The sequence below is a fragment of the Pezoporus wallicus genome, unplaced genomic scaffold (genome assembly GCF_028554395.1).
Source record: "Pezoporus wallicus isolate ANWC-B61680 ecotype Strahan unplaced genomic scaffold, APGP_CSIRO_Pwel_v1 contig_4012, whole genome shotgun sequence".
Taxonomy (NCBI): Eukaryota; Metazoa; Chordata; class Aves; order Psittaciformes; family Psittacidae; genus Pezoporus; species Pezoporus wallicus.
In genome coordinates, this window is record NW_026637828.1 from 196395 (window position 1) to 211122 (window position 14728).

A 14728-nucleotide genomic window follows, 5' to 3' on the forward strand; every position below is an offset into this window, starting at 1 on the left:
AATCCCCCTGGAAACTAGTACAGGCTTGTTATCCAAACATTTCTAGATATCTTTCAGATATATCCATTTACATATTTTTGTCTTCTCAGCCTGGGCAGCGCCTGTAAGTTAATTTTAAAGATAAGTACAATTCTTGGCTCTCTAAACTTTCCTGGGGAGTAGAACAGTTTCCTGAGAAGTTTGATAGAAAGTTTAGCACCACAGGATATAAAACACTTTGTATGTGGTCTAATTATGGTGTGTGTCAGTGCTTCCAAGTATCTACTCTGCTGGGATTGTGTTGTGTAGGCATTATCATCCTGTTTAAATACTGCCCAGATCAAGCTATTTACAGGCGCTTTTTCTTGGAATTAGCAGTGTTTTGTCATATTTATCCTTATACATTAGAGAGAGCAAGGTATGCTACCAGGCAACCTGCCATGAATGCTATAGAACAGAATAGAGAAGCAAAATGGGTGTGATACAACTCTTAAGATCCAGAGCTAAAATTCTGTACCAAGCAAGATGAGGGAGAGGAAAGTGAAATATGGGGAGGTTAAAGAAAAAAGTAAATAAATAAATCATTATAAGCCAATAAGCTGTTGCTGAAAAACGACTGTGTGGAACCACCCCCAGGATGCAGGATGCTCAGCAATGTCAGATTGAAAGTGGCAGATGACCCATGAAAACAAGTCCAAACCCTCATTGACTAGCCCTTGAAAGAAATATGAACTATAACATGTAAAAACATTTGGGCTCTATCATTGCTGGAAATATTTGTTATATGGCAGTTACCACGAGGAGTTGGTTCCTCACAGTCTGTCTCTGATAAGAGAGAACTCTACCTATTATAAGTCTGAAGGTGTATAGCACTCTCAAGTACTTCCCATTGGATCCACCTTTACTGATTTTCTCAAAGTAACTTTGCCTCAGGCAAGCTTTTTTTCATTCTTAACATCTTTCTTACTTCTTTACAGTTCTTCATATCACTGGAATGAGTTCTCATCTCCTGGGATGAACAAATTTCACTGCAATTCAAGACATCTTCATAACATTGTAGTGTATGTCAGATTCAGAGATGCTGTGTCCTACCAACCCAAGAGACTTCAACCAGTAAGTGTGTTTCTTGTTCCATACTTCACTGTCAGTGGTGTGAAACATGACTCACCAGGTCTTCTATGGTGGATGCTGCCATCTTGTTGAATCAGTTGCCTTTCTGAATTCTGCTTTCATCCACTTCCATTAGAATTCACACAACATGGGAGTTTCTGGTTGTAAAACAGTCTGTTGCGATGCGAATTACAAAATCTACCAGTCCCAGTCATGGCATTCACCCACAGATCTTTCTGTTCTTTGTCTTTCAGGATTAGGTTTGATACTGTGCTACACAGAAGGGTGATTGTTACGGTTGACAAAGGAAATATATGTGTGTGTATATAGATATATTTATATATATATATATATAAAGACGTTTACAGGTGAATGGGAAATTTGTTTCAGTTTCCATTACTTTGTGCTTTTGTATCCTGCCCTTGCTAGGAATTAAGTCTTTAAATACTGAATTGAAAACAGAGTTCAAATTGCTATTCTTTTGTTTACAGAATTCTTCTTGTACATGAAAATTAGCTTTTTAAGTTCATGGAGATATAGTTCCACTACTTGGTTCCAGCTAAAACAGAAATTTTTTCAGCCTTGATGGAATTTGAATGAAAGAATTCTTTACTTAGAATATGCTCAGATGTGGCTGTTAGTTAGGCTTAAAAGTGTTGATAAGCAGAGTAGGCATAGGAATGTTTGCACTGGGTGATATTGTTACCACAGAATCGGAATCGTTACCACAGTTGGGGTTGGAAGAGGCCTTTTGGAGTCACCTGCTCAAACAGGGCCATTTAGAGCTGGGTGCGCAAGGCCATGTCCAGACAGCTTTTGAGTCACCTCCAGGGTTAGAGACTCCACAGCCTCTCTGGGCAGCCTGTGCTGCGTCACCCTTCTGATAAAAAGGTGCTTCCTGAGATTCAGAGGGAACATCCTGTGCTTCAGTTTGTGTCCATTGCCTGTGGGCCTGCCACTGGCCACCCCTGAAAAGGGCCTGACTGTCAGCTTTGCGCCCTCCCTTTGAGTATTTATATACATTGATAGCATCCTCCTGAGCCTTATCTTCTCCAGGCTGAACAGCTTTTCTTCATAGGAGACATTCTCCAGTTCCTTAATTATCTTTGTGACCCTTCACTGGGGTCTCTCCAACATGTGCATGTCTTTCTTGGACTGGAACTGGACACAGTGGTACAGGCGTGTCCTCACATGTGTTGATCAGAGGGGAAGAATCCCCTCCCTTCACCTCCTGGCAGTGCTTTCTCTAACACAGCCCAGGATACCATTCATCTTCTTCACAAGAGCATGTTTCTGGCTCATGTTCAACTTGCTGTCCACCAGGACCCCCAGGGCCTTTTCCAGCTGGATAGCCCCAGCATATATTTATGCATGGGGTTGTTCCTCTCCAGGTGGAAGACTTTTCACTTCTGTCCTTGTTGAACTGCATGAGGTTCCTGCCAGCCAAATCCTCCAGCCTGTCAAGGTTCCTCTGATTGGCAGCAGAAAATATATTATGGCTGTATCCTCAAACTGAGGAAACAGACTTCAATTGTTTAGAATCCTATGGGAATCAGAGACCCCTTGACTTGCTTTCCTGTAGGATTTTTCTCCTCTTGATGCAGCAACAGGAGAGGTGTTTTGTGTCCAGCTTTTCTGCATTAGCAGTCACTGCTGCATGTCAGTGCCTGCCACAGCGCCACCTGCGCAGCCACCGCATACTCCTTCACCCTAGTCTCTTCATCTTCCACTTCCTCTTTCCCTGCTGCTTGCTCATCACATCAGAGAAATTCAGCCTCAGTCAAATATTAAGAAGGTGACCGCATTTCTATTCAAACCACTGTTGGTTTTAAGAAGCGCTTGAAGGAACCGCTGAAAATTCTGATCGCTTCTCGGAAATGAGGCTGAATTGCAGAAATGCTGTGAGTGGAATGGTTTACTGGTGTGCTCAGCATTGGTGCAACCACCACAGCTATGCAGGGATCCAAGGCAGAGCATTGCATAGCTGTGGGAGAGAGCATCACATTGTATGGAGTTCACCATACAAAACATCTTACAAGGCTACTTGCTATGATTTTCTTACACAGCTCAAATGTGTAACCTGAAACGCTTGTTTTGTTAATTAAATTGTCTTAAGGAAAGGACAAGAAATCTTTTAACATCCTACTCCCAAAAGCTAACTTCTCTGCTCAAAACAGCTTATAAAGCAAGGTGTAGAGACATTTAGATATATCTCGTGATTTATTGTGTTATGTGTAGGATGAGCCATGATGTCTGTATGTATCAGAAATTACTGGTGGCCTATGACTGAGCCTTCCACCCTCAGAAACAAGAGATTGAGCTTAATTGAGAAATTAATCATGCTGGTAGAGGTGAAATCCTGGGATGGTGACCACAGGCTCTGGATAAAAAGGCTGAACCAAGGACAAATCTGGGGCTTTAACCGCGAGTTCCCTCTGTGATTGGTTGAATGAAGGTCTTGAGGAGCAAGTCTGATGATTCATCAAATTACTGACTAGCCTGGGGTGTCTTTGGCTTGCAATGTAATAGTAACTTAGGATGTAGTGCACAAGAGTGCATTAACTCCCTCCCTACTGCCTTCCCTTCAGTAAAAAAAAAGCCAGCAAAGTCAGTCTTGCTAAGAGAAGCTGCAAAGAGTGAGTGACAAGTATTTAAAAGACATGTGTTTAAAAGACTACATGGAGAGTCCTTTGATTATTTTCTGCTGCTTCTTTCAAAATGTAGCTGCAGATAGAGGTCAGAGCAAAAGACGACTTGCTGCTCAAGAAACCAGCTGTGCAAGGACTGTGGGCCCCCTCCTGCTGTGTGAAAGGAGACCAGCGCTGACTCAGCCCCCTCCCAGGGAGCTGAGATTGACTGCATGTATGTCAAGCCAGCACCAGGTCTGGCTGCTCCCGTCTGGGAACATCATCCAAGCACAAATGCTGGAGCTGTATTGGTCTTCCATGCCAGTGAGTTAGATTTATGCCTGCTCTGATCTGCTTGCACTTACTGGAGTTATTAAAGACCAAGTGTGACAGCAGTATACCTGGCAGAGCTGAACATCAGGTGTGAGGATGGGGGAACAGGGAGGTGTGGGAAGAAGGAGGGAAGGTTGGAAAGGAGCCTCTTTCCTCTGTGTTATCAGGCAGACAGTGATCCCTTCCCCAGATACAGTGGATCAAGGACTGCTAAGATTAATGATGCTTCCCTAATGATGCAACACCTCACAAGTTAAGGCTTTCATTTTGAGGGGTTTACACATAACACTATGAGTCATTTTTCCTCATCTTACTAACTGTTCTCACTGGTTCAAAGCTTTGACCCCTATTGGCACCTCTTCTAAGTAAAGGCAGGCATTGGCCTCGACTGCCAGGGGCAGAGCAGCCACAATTCCTTTGGAATTGCTGTGTCTGGACAGGTCAGAGTGGAAGGTCCTGGTTTCACTCTGTGTTGGCTGCAATCCACAGGGAACGGTTCCCTTGTGGCAGATGCAGAGAAGACCATAAACTTCCTCCTCCTATTTCAAATTAAAAATCCAGCTCTGGGTTTTTTAGGGGGTTTTGGTTTCGGTTTTGGTTTTTTTTTCCTGAATCCAAGCCCAGAAATGAAGAATTCTGGCCAAGATATTGATTTTACACACTGACCACAAATAACGGTAGGAACAATGCACTAGTGGTCCTCAGTCCCAAAAGACTCTGGCCTCTTCCTTATTTTTAACAAGCATATTTATGTGCTCCAAACCTCATCCACAGGAATGAAAACAGCTTAAATTCAGGTGGTGTGAGCATGAATGACTTCATCCGAAAAAAAACCAATATGTGCTTAGTTTTCTAAGTATGCTGTACCAGTCAGCTAAATAAACCTTTCTTGTAGGGGAAAGAGGGGACTTCAACACTCCCTCTGCCCCCAGCACAGGCACAGATCTCCTGTCATGTGAATGAAATAAGCTTGATGCCCTGGTGATAGAGATCCCAGCTGTTTCAGGATTTTCTCTTGGCTGGGAAGGGACTTGCAAAGCAATCATGTTTGTGCAGGGATGTATTATGTCAAGAGCAGGGAGAAGAACTCAGTGTTTGTCCTGGCTTAACAATGACTTGGCATGGGCTCAGTTCTGCTCAGCAGCTTCATTTTTGGGGCCAGCCTGTAAGCTCAGGAGGAAAATATCTGATCAGCTGGTCCAACTGCTGTAGGGCGGTTTCTTTTTAAAACTGCCATCAAGTTCTAACATGTGATTTATCTTCTAATGAAATAACATCTCCACCCTTAAATCATCATTTAAGGACACAGAGACTCTTATGAGCCTGTTATAAATAAGATTCATAAAATCATTTACATGTGTGATATGACTGTGTTGCAGGTTGCTAGGGCATTACTCTTCTCTTGAGAGGAAGAGACAGCATTTGAGTGTGCATGTGGGTAGTATGACACATAGGTACATTTGTTGTATCCCAGCCACTTGAGCTGAAACTCTCCCAAAGCTTTAAGGGCTGGCTGTCCAGCACTGTTTTTGTTTTACTTATTTCCTTTTTCAATTAAAAAAGAAGATAAATAAAGTAGAACTGAAGAGATACCTGACATTGCAAACACTGAATTAGCAACAATGGGGAAAGCAGGAGTGCCAGCCATGCAGAGCAGAGAGCAGAATACAACACAGCAAACAAGCTTGGAAAAGAGTCAAGGAATAGGTTTACAACATTCTCTCTGTCTTGCTTAAGCCTGCCTGTACATGTGACCAGTGAAGGTAACTTGTGACTCTGAGCAGTGTGCTACAGGGCATTATCTTTCTGCTCATTATTGAAATGGTGTCCTTTGCTGACAGAGTGCCAGCAATGGGAGGCCCCAGAGTCACTCGTGCCATGTTTTGCTGACTGTGTTCCAGCAGTGTTGAAGGAAGATTTCTTTGCAGAGCACTTACAGCTGTGCTGCTGTATCAGTTGTGCTGCTCCCCACTCATTTGTGGCTTATTTCTAGGCCTCCTCTTGGGGCCCAATGTCGTCATAATTGATGCATGACTCAGACCTCAAGGTTTAAGAAAAGGGGAACTGAATTTCTCATACCAGACTTCAGTTTTAATCACCACAGAAACAAAATATTCTTCCCTCCTCCCCAAAATATGAAGACTAGCGGCAGCAGAAAGCACATAATACATCAACTGGGGAGATGAGGTGATCACCTGAAGGGATGTTCATTATATACCAGCTGCAGCAGAAAGCAGGTGGCTCTGTGTATACCTGTTAATGGCTTTCCAAGGAAAACAGGGGATCATCGATATTTGGAGGAGCCACCTAAGGAGCAGGATGCTGGCATGCTCATCTTTGCCATGAGCTTGGAAAACTTCTCAGAAGAGAGGGCAGTGTTAGGAATAGCAGTTTCTCTTGAAAGAAAATTCAAATTCCTATAAATTACATGTTCTAGCACAAAAACTGAAGCAAACCATATGCCTCTCATACCCATGTTTTTCTTCTTCATCTTGGTTCCATTGTTTTTTAGAGACAAGTTTTCCCCAGGCTACTTTTTGCTTGCTTTTTCCTTCAATATAATGGATTCTTTTTTTTCTTCTCAAAAACTTCTTCCCTTGTCCTACCCCACTGTTTTTGGTTTTACTCCTTTTCTCCTTCTCAAGAAGTGCAGCTGAAACAGCTGGCACCACCACACAGTGCCTGCCTCTGGGGTAGGAGAGACCACTGGACACTGAGATGCAGGGGAGCAGAAGTGGGATTCCCCTCCCTAGCCATGAACTATTTACACCGTGGACTTGTGCACCCTAAGTTCTCTTTATAGTCAGCAGAGAGAAATGAGAATTTTGAGGGCACAAATGCCCCAATGTGTGTTAGATGCTGCCAGATTATGCTTTAAATTCAAATGAAAAGCACCTGGACTGTAGACTGTGTGCAGATCAGTCCAGGGTTGTGACTATACTTACTGAATACCTCACTCTCTGAGTCTGCTATTGACCTAGTGGATGACGTGGACAAGTCACTTACCAACCTCCAAAGTGGAATAATGTCGTGATTTTACAAAAGTCTATAACTTGGTTAAGTTTTACTTTGGCTAATGCAGGATTTGGCTGTGTGCAGTGCTGTTATCCCATGTTACTTTTGCCTTCTTTTTTAACCTTTGGACTCTTTTGCAATAGGAAGTTGTGTCATTTCTTTAATTGGCAAGGGCTGGTCCAACATTTGCAGTCACAGAGAGCAGAGCTGGAGGTTAAGACCCCTCTCTTTATAGGCTATATCTTCCTTCACCAAGAGAGCAGCTAACCCCTCTCTTCCCAGAGGGCTACTGCTATTCTGGGGAAGAGATTGATAGCGGGTGTCAAGTACTTTCTTCTTTGCTTACCAGCAGTTTCGTATCCTAGAAAGGTTCACTGCATCAAAACAGCTCCCCAAACTAGGACAGGTAGGAGAGGTGGTGGGCAGCAAACTGGCCAGGGTTTCCGTGAGGGAAGGTGAGCTGGAAGCATCAATAGGTCTCATAGTGCCCAGAGCACTGCAGCTGGGCAAGAGTACCTGAACTCAGTCAAAGCACAAGGCATGGATGAAGGGCTTAGCAGAAAACCTGCCTGATGCAGTGGTTTTGGCAATGTTACGAGGTCTCTGTTACATTATGGATTCATAATATTTAGTGCTATAAAATTTTCAGTCTGTTCTCAAAACCAAACAAATTCCCCAAACAAAACCAAGTTTTTGTCAAGGAGAAAAAGCTGCAATTACAAACCATAAAGTCTGAGACTCCAGACCAAAAAAAACATTGTTTGTCAGCAGGATCCAAAGTTAACTATAAAGTTTCACAATTTTACTCAATTATATAGATTTTGAGAGTCCAATTCAGAGATTCTGAGCATTCTTGCCTCTTCTGTTTTGTTGAGTGTTAAGACACATCAAGGTTTCCTCATGATATTTTTCTCTCCCACTCCTTGCTTTATCCCGTTTTATAATTGCATCTCAAATCTGAGGTCAGCAGATGCAGCTGTGCTTGGTTTTGCACAATTAATGAACTGCAGATTAGCACAATAGAAACCATTCTGCTGTTTTCATCCATGCTGACTTTTACCCAACAACAGTTATATTCTTATTTTTTAATCCCCCAGCTTTACCAAATTCTTCCTTACCATGCAGTTCCCCACTAGGATGGATCATACCATGCATGATTTCACCACAGGAACATCCTGACTTCTAAAGGGAAGGACTCTTCATTCTTCACCTCAGTGACTGATTGGGTTTACAGCCTCTGTAAGTTCCCACAGGTTCAGTTCCATGCAGGACAGATGAAATAACAGGATATCTGGTTATTAGTTTTCTTACACACTTCCAGCTCTTGGTACAGGATGTACCCTAGGAAAAGATTCTGCTCAGTAATCATTATGGTGACAGCTTTGTACATCTGCTCAAGTGGTGGCATTTCCAGGGAATCCCTGCTTTTTGACCTCTTCACACTGTAAGTGCCCACAGTTGGCTGGCACTGTGCTGTTTGATCAAAGTGCAATCTAGCTCATGGACGTCAGACCACAGGCATGACAACAGCCTGCACCTTACAGAGCATCAGCATTTAAATAAGACACAATGGTTCTGATACTGGCAGTGTGCTGTGGGACAACATTTCTAAACTTGTCAGTTAGGTCTGCAGGAACTTTTGATCTTTGTTAGCCTGAAGATTTACAACTTTCAAAGCACACTGCTGAAAACATATCATGATGAAAGAGAAAGCATGAGAAAGAACAGCTTCTCAATAACCCTTTTGGTTATTCTCTTCTTCCTTCCCATCACCTGAGCAAAAAGCAAACACAGAACATCAAGGACCACAGAAGCAATAGTAGTGCAGAGAAGCTGCTTATACTTCTGTCATGATTTAACCCCAGCTGGCAGCTAAGCCCCACACATCCACTCACTTCCTCCCTCACAGTGAGATGGGGGAGAGAATTTGAAAACTAAAAGTGAGAAAATCTGTGGGTTGAGGTGAAGGCAGTTTAACAGGGAAAGCAAAATCCATGCATGCAAGCAGAGAAAACCAAGGAATCCAGTCACCACTTCCCATGGTCAGGCAGATGTTCAGCCAGCTCCAGGACAGGCTGGCTCCATCACATATAACGGTTGCTTGGGAAGACAAATGCCATCACTTTGAACATCCCCCCTTCCTCCTTCTTCCCCAACTTTATATGCTGAGCAAGATGCCACATGGTATGGGATGTCCCTTGGGTCAATTGGAGTCAGTTGTCCTGGCCGTGTCCCCTCCCATCTCCTTGTGCACCCCAGCCTTCTCGCTGGTGAGGCGGTATGAGAAGCAGAAAAGGCCTTGACTCTGCATACACACTCCTCAGCAATAACTAAAACACCCCTAGCAGCAACACTGTCTGCAGCACAAATGCAAAGCGTAGCCCCATACAAGCTGCTATGGAAAAAATTAACTCTATCCCAGCCAAAATCAGCAGCTCAGCTGATTGGTTCAGTTCTTCCTACTGGTGCATTCAAGCTAAAGGAGAAGCTGATAGCAGAAGGTATGTTTTCCATATCCTCAGATTTTTGGCAGTTGTGTGCGCTAAAAATAACACAGAAGAGGACATAGTCTGAAATCAGCAAGAACTGCCTAAATTTGAAGTTGCAAAGTGACTGTTTTCTTGTATCATTCCGGAGTGGGCACCAGGGCAGGCTGTGTCAGTTAGAATGCTTTCTTCAGTTATGTTTGAGCTTGTGGGCTCAGTTTTGATTCCAAGTAGTTAGCCCTGCTTGCAGAATTTACTCTGCCCCTACTCACAGATGCCTGTCCTCTATAGAGTTCTTTAATTATGTGGAAACACACTCCAAATATGAATATAAGTTAACTCCTACTCTTTGTGCTACTGGGAAAGCTGCAGCTGGCATATGGAGCTGCCTAGCCTTGAAGTGTTGTGTTCTATATCACCAGCTAATTTTCCCAAGAAACATTCCTGGAAAAGAATACATCAACAATTTCCTGCAAGGCATTTGACTAAATCATTTAACATATGCGATCTTTAACCTTATCTGTTAGAGTGCTGTAACACCTAGTAATCTGCTGTTGCCTGCGCAGAGTGTACTCTTCTGGCTGAAGTTCTTGTTAGTACCAGCTGAGCTGTACCTAGTGTGGAATCAATCTGTTTCCTGTAGGTCACACTCTGCTGCGTTTGCCATAAAGGCACTTAGGCACTGGAAAATCTATCCTACTAGGACAGCTAGTGGCTACCCCGTGCTTTTTAGGTTCTGTGATTTTCTGGATCACCTTGAAAGAAGATATATGGAATGCAGTTGTAAACAGATGTGCAAGCAGCTTTGATTTGTTACCATAAGCCTTCAGGAGAAAGATCAGTTCCATGCTGATGCAGATACACAGCCCTGCAGGCAGTAAAGAAAAGGTTCTGTGAATGAAAGTCTGTACCACAGTTAGGAGTGGGGCACAGGAGTGAGAATCATTGAGAAAATTTGGGGGTTCAGGTTGAAGCTAGCCAATTAAAGTATGTTCACAGAATGGTTGAATATGAAAATGACGTACATAGAAAGGTCATTAATAACATGAAAATGATCTTGCAGCTTTCTCAGGATCCGGGAAAATAAATGTGGGAATTTCTTTCTAAATGTCATACCTCATTTTTAGTTGTGCATGTATAAAACCCTTGCTCTGCAGTTTAAACAAATTGGTACCAAAACTTAAAAGGAAAAGGCTGTTCTCAAGCAGAAACATATAAGAAGTATGAAGCTGTTACCCTTTTAGTTTTTGTATCTTGCTCTAGAATAGACACCAGTGCATCTAAAGGCAGAAGTCCTTGTTCATGATTACAGGGTTATAGTGAAAGGATTCCTGCAGCATCAGATGATGAGAAAGGCACTGAGCTGGAGGTGCCTTAAGCTGGAACAGTTAATTCCAACTGGAGTGGAGAGTGGACTCCATATTGGGGCATATACTGGTGTGATTATTTTAACACAGTAATTATAGCCGTGTAAAACCAGCCCTGATTAACTGCAAAAATAGTGTGGAAATTCATTAGTAGCAGGTAACCTTGTAGAACAGTTTGTGCTTCAACTCCAGGTTCCTACACAGTTGTCTTTCTGAATTGTCACCTTGTAAGGCTAGAAGTCAAAGACTTAGAAGACAAAAGAATTTAATGTAGGCAGTCTTTTGATATACTCTTATCTTTGAAATAACTAAAATGGTTTAAATGTTTGCTTGCTATTTTTTCCCCTCAAGGCACAGGGTGGATTTTAGTTTCTTGCTGTGTTAGGACCAGTTTAAAGCCATGGGAAAGGAATGAGATATGACGCTGTTAGGTGACAAGGCTGAGAGCAGTAAGCTGAAGAAGAAGGAGTGTCCCATATGAATGATACGTTTGTGCTGTTCTCTTTCACCCACAACCAAATCTCTGACTTGTCCTTTGCTAACTGTCAGCCTTGTGATTAAAGAAGCAGTTTGGCTTGAGGGTAAGATTTAAGGTCCTAGGATAGATGAAGCCTTTCATAAATTTGATTTCACTGTGGGAGGGCTAATGCCTACTTTCAGCACCTAATATCAAGCAAAGAGTACAAATTTTATAAACAGTGGATTGTTTGCTTTAGTTTTAGCCTAAAACAATGGCCCTTAGCAGATTTGAAGATCTGCTGCTGTCATGTGCAAGATTATCTTTATGGACACACAGAGATGTGTGTCCCTGAAACAAACAGCGGCTGCCTGTGTGCTCACTGGTACCATTTCTGATGTCCACTAATGGGTCTGTAGGCAACCTTTCACTTGTTTAATTGCAGAGCATGTTCAGCAGATGTCACTGAGTCAACCTCAGCAGTCTACTGTGTGAAATTATGCTTCAAAGTCCTCCTAGATGTATACACATTGTCTTCTGATACAGTTAAGAACAAAACAACATAGCATTCCAGAAATCCATTTTCATACACTCTGTTATTCAGTAATATTTTCTGTACCAGATTCCTTTAAATGTCACTTACCAGGTAACCAGCCCAAATTTTGGCCTGTTCGAGTACCTGTGCCCTTTTAAGTTTCACCCCCAGTGACACAAAAGTTCTGTTATGTTAACCTTCTCTGCAGCATACGTTCTTATTTTATACTAAAATAAACAAAAACCATCTTTAGAATAATAAAATAAGAAAATGTTTACACTAAAATAGCTGCAGAATAGGAATCCTTGTAGGTTAATAGTTCAGACATCTTACTGAGTGTTTTCAAATTAACATTGGATTCCTTCTCATCACAGACCAAATTATAGTAAAAATGCCAAAGTAAACTAGGGATAATAGCTTTACAATGGCTGTGTTCCTGGAAGCCGCTTTTTCCTTATCTGTGTACTTTATTTTTTTTCTGCACCTTCTCAGTTATTTCTTTCTCATCCCTATTTTGACCATGGATGATATTCTCTTTCAGTCCCCTCTAGCTTTTTGCTCTGGGTTTCACTGCAGACACTCCAAACTCAGATCTTCCCTTTTTCATATAATCACCCTCTTCAAACATTTCTTTTTTTTTGCTTCTCTGGACCTATGTGTATTTCCCCTGCTCTTAAAATATTAAAGTAGTGTCCTTTTAGGTATAAGCTGAAAGTATTGTATATTAGTTTAATTGACTGTGTTCTATAAAAAGCTGTCATAAATACAGCTTTTTCCAAAGGAAGTATAAGCAAGCTAAGAAATTAAGATCTGTCAGGTATAAGTATAAATATCCATCTATATTAAACATACACAGGAAGCTGTGAATAGGAGTATTTACTATGTGAATCATTTCAGTTTGTGATTTACTAAAGCTGGACTTTGTGCAAGTTTTCTGCTGAATGTGATCTTGATATTAACTGAAGATGTGTGTGTTTTGTCAGTAGCAGTGAGTGGCACAGAGTGCAACCTAGAGTGAAAACAGAAGTGATGTTCAACTTGTCTATAGCATAGCAGCAGGATTTCTCCTTCTCTCCAGCAAACTTCCTGCTGCTTTTTCCAGTAATTTTAACTATCAGATAAGAGTTATTCCTCTGGGACATTTTCCCAAGCTAGTTAAGCATTAAATTCAGCACTAATTAAGTATTTATAACTTTGGTGATGTTGAATTCTTTTTTGCTAACTTTTCTATTGCTCTTTAATCTCTCTGCCAGACCAGTTGTCCTGATCATTGGTTAGTATTTACTGCCTCAGGAGGATCTGTTCAGGAAAGGTAGGGTCTCTGTAATCAAGAGGAGTTTCAACCCACAGCTGGTAGATACACATCTGAATGAGCAGCCAACCAGAATTAGCACCAATTAGCATACCCTCCACACTTTGCCAGCAACCTGGTTTGGCTAAGTGGCCACTGTGTGGTTTAAGTATCCACCCGGCTGAAGAACTTGAATGGGAGACAGGACATATGTGCATGAGGTATAGTCTGAGGTAAATAACTTCATATTCCAAAATAGATGAGTGCATGAGCACTAGGGCATGACAACAATACATTTCTGAATATTCCTGGTAACAGGGCTCGAATATTCTGTCCTCTAACAATGAATAAAGTATTTCCTTCCTCCTGTACTCGAAGAACATATAAGCATGTAATCTACCTTTGAACCTTGTTATCTGTTACTAAGATGTGGATTGTGTCTCTAGCTGCTGCTGATTTCTGTAATTTCTATTGCAGCAGTGAAATAGCATGTCAGGGAACAACCTGAGAAGAATAATACTATCTTCTGCCACTTTTCATCACTCTGAATCAGTACCATAGAGGATATGTTTTTCCCGTGTAGCTTTTTTTGGTCATAAACCAAACCCTTGTGCCATTACTGACTAGTTCTGGTGCTTAGGTCCAGAGTTTCCTCTCTCAAACTAGTGAACATATAGATCTCAAAAAAATGGGTAAGATTTAACTGAAAATGGTGATTAGATCAGGGCATTTGAGTACAGGAAGAAAAGTAGAATGTAAGTCAGATGTAAACTACTTTGGAACATTAGTGAAGGTGACACTTAACATCCTTGGACTTTGAAGTGCACTGTATAGAATCATTAGGTGAGGTATGAATTTTGGATGTGGGCTGAAAATAGCTGAGTTTGGAGAAAGCTAGGCTCAAGTCCTGGTTAAAGATTTCAGTTTAGAATCCGTATCTTAAAAGCTTCCATCAAAAAAAGTGTTTCAGCAACTCTGCCCCAGTAAGGCTAGGCTGCAGTATGCTATGGTATGTTTGTTGCTTACTGAGTTGTGTTTATCTCCTGAATGGAGGGGGGGTGTGGGGAATTCTCAGCATGTCTGTACTTTGCAATGAATTATTGCTTAAATGAAATTTTCGTATGTCTGGATGTGCTTCAGAATCCCCCTGCATTTTTGAGGAAATACTGTATTTGTTCAGAGGAGGACCACAAAAATGATCAGAGGGATGGAGTACCTCTCCTATGAGGAAAGGCTGAGAGAGTTGGGGTTGTTCAGCCTGGAGCCGAGAAGACTCTGGGGAGACCTTATTGTAGCCTTTCCGTTCTTAAAAGGGGCCTATGAGAAAGATGGGGAGAGACTTTTTAGCAGGGACTGTTGCAAAAGGATTGCAGGAAGACAAGGAGTGATGGTTTTAAACTAAAAGAGGGGAGATTCAGGCTGGATGTGAGGAAGAAATTCTTTACAGTAAGGGTGATGAAACGCTGGCAGAGGTTGCCCAGAGAGGTGGTGAATGCGCCATCCTGGCAGACATTCAAGGCCAGGCAGG

The 14728-nt window shown here is 42.0% G+C and overlaps 1 long non-coding RNA gene across 1 annotated transcript in view; it reads left to right on the top strand.

Moving 5' to 3' along the window:
* The window catches only part of LOC130598453 (uncharacterized), a 96973-nt gene that overhangs the window by 34010 nt on the left and 48235 nt on the right, over positions 1 to 14728 (top strand). The window contains exons 4-5 of the long non-coding RNA XR_008972010.1: positions 390 to 647; positions 957 to 1096. This is a non-coding gene — a long non-coding RNA (uncharacterized LOC130598453). The remainder of the gene's footprint in view (positions 1 to 389; positions 648 to 956; positions 1097 to 14728) is intronic.